Consider the following 2,674-nt stretch of genomic DNA (forward strand, 5'->3'; position numbering starts at 1 on the left):
TAGTCAATGTTATCAATCTGTTTCCTTAACCGTAAAGAGGCTAGGAATATCTAACTTTCTGGGAACGCAGCCCAGCAAGTCCCCGCCTCATTTTCCTAGCCCTCACTCAAGATGGAGCCGCTCTGGTTCCAATGCCTCTGACAGAAAGAAGGACTTGCCTCTCTGCTGTTAATGTGGAATGAGCTGTGCCTTCGCCGATTGGAGGAGCCTCAGGAAGCTCCGCAGTCCCAGCTCCCCCATCTGCAAACCTCCCTGGGATGGACCCTTCTGCTTTTGACCTTCTCAGCCTTTTCTGGTTGATTCGAGGAGTTTCCGGTTCTAAAGATGACAGTTTATGTCTACCTTCAGGCTCATCAGGAAAGCAGGGGTGAGAGCCCCCCAACTCAGGATCTGAGCCCCTGATGTACTGACCCCAGGTAGTGGGCATCTCGAGCATTAGGGAACAAGAAGCTACTTGGGGCACCAAGACAAAGCCCAGGCAAAAGCTGAGTTGTTCTTTGAGCTGCTTCTTTGTTCTAACTAAGCCCAGTGCCTAAGGCTGGGTTGCATCTGTGAGCCCCTGCAGTCCCCTGGACTTGTCTCCAGAGTGCAGTGTCCTTGTGATTACTTGTCAGTATCTGTCTTTCCCTCTGGACTCAACTTCTGGAGCAAGGGACAGGCCAGTCTTGCTCCTAACTGTATCCCCAGAACTTGGCTGCCGGCTGAAGTAAGGGCTTAATTAATATTTGTTTCGCCAGTTCATTAACCCTTAGCAACCATGAACTCCAATTCTACTGTTGTACAGATAAGAATTGTATGGGCATGGTGGCTCACGCTTGTAATCCCAGCACTTTGGGAGGCCGAGGCAGGCGGATCACAAGGTCAGGAGTTGGAGACCAGCCTGGCCAACATGGCAAAACCCCGTCTCTACTAAAAATACAAAAAAATTAGCCAAACATGGTGGTGCACACCTGTAATCCCAGTTTCTCGGGAGGCTGAGGCAGGAGAATAGCTTGAACCTGGGAGGTAGAGGTTGCAGTGACCTAAGACTGTGCCATTGCACTCCAGCCTGGGCAACAGAGCAAGACTCTGTCTCAAAACAAAAACAAAAAACAGAGACACTGGCAGGGGAAGAGACCAGCCCCCAGTTACACAGCATGGTGGGGGTTGAGTCAACAATAAAACTCATGGTTCTGCTGGGCTCTGTGGCTCATGCCTGTAATCCTAGCACTTTGGGAGGCTGAGGCGGGCAGATCACAAAGTCAGGAGTTTGAGACCAACCTGGCCAATATGGTGAAAGCCCATCTCTACTAAAAATATAAAAATTAGCTGGGCATAGTGGTGGGTGCCTGTAATCCCAGCTACTCGGGAGGCTGAGGCAGGAGAATCACTTGAACCTGGGAGGCAGAGGTTGTAGTGAGCTGAGACCAAGCCAGCCTGGGCGACAGAGCAAGACTCCATCTCAAAAAAACAAAAGAAAAGAAAAAGAAAAACTCATTGCTCTGACTCCCATTCCAGGGTTCCTTCCACTCAAGAGCACTAGGAGTGCCCTGACTCCTATACCTACCCTCCCATCCCTCTCACCCTGTTCTGAGCCATCGACTTCTCCACTCAAGATATGTTCCCCAGAGGTTGGGTGCGGTGGCTCATGCCTGTAATCCCAGCACTTTGGGAGGCTGAGGTGGGCAGATCACCTGAGGTCAGGAGTTTGAGATCAGCCTGGCCAACATGGTAAAACCCTGTCTGTACTAAAAATACAAAAACTAGCTGGGAGTGATGGCAGGTGTCTGTAGTCCCAGCTACTTGGAAGGCCGAGGCAGGAGAATCGCTTGAGCAGCAGGAGAATGCCTTGAGATGCAGAGGTTGTAGTGAGCTGAGATCGCACCACTGCACTCCAGCCTGGACGACAGAGCAAGACTTCATCTCAAAATAAATAAATAAATGAAAAGATAAAAAAGATATGCTCACCACCTCAACACACATACATTCTCTTTTCCCAAGGCTTCCCTTTCTGGGAAGGATTAGGGTGACCCTGGCTGTTGGCAATGAGGCAGGCAAAAGGAGAGGCGAGCTGTATTCTGTGGGAGACACAGAAGTCCCTCTAGCCAGAAGCCTCCTCTACCTAGAAGACTTCTGGGTGAAGAGACCCTGCCGGATATGCAGGGAGCCAGGACTTCTATTTTGACAGGCATTGCAGAAGGGGCTGAGAGGGGACTTTGCCCTCTCTCTCCTGCCTCCTCTTAACCCTCTTATCTCTGAGAAAGGGCTCCTGTTGCTTGTAAGCTCACAGAGCCTACTGCCCACCAAGGCCAGCCATGAGTCTGGAAGGTCTGCAACTGGGATTTAGAACTGGCTCTAAAGTGTGAACCCCTCATTTTCTGGTTGTGGGATTCTGTGAGGCTCGGTTTCCTAATCAGGAAAGTGTGTCCAATGATGTCCTCCTTGGGTGGTGGGAAGGATTCCAGGCGTGGCGTTGGTGCACAGCAGGCACTCCGTCCAGGTGCTTTCCCTGAGCTTTTGCCTGGGGTACTGGTGACATTCAAGGCTGAACTTGAGCGGTTAGCAGAAACTCAAGGCCGATTCCTTGATTGGGCAAGCATGTCATCCCATTCTCTCCGGCCTTTTTGGTAAATTAATGAATGATGATGGCTTCCTAATGGGCCCCCAAAGGGACCAAAGCGCCTTTCAGAGACTT

Source organism: Sapajus apella, unplaced genomic scaffold (assembly GCF_009761245.1).
Source record: "Sapajus apella isolate SASKATOON/1434 unplaced genomic scaffold, GSC_monkey_1.0 scaffold14, whole genome shotgun sequence".
Taxonomy (NCBI): Eukaryota; Metazoa; Chordata; class Mammalia; order Primates; family Cebidae; genus Sapajus; species Sapajus apella.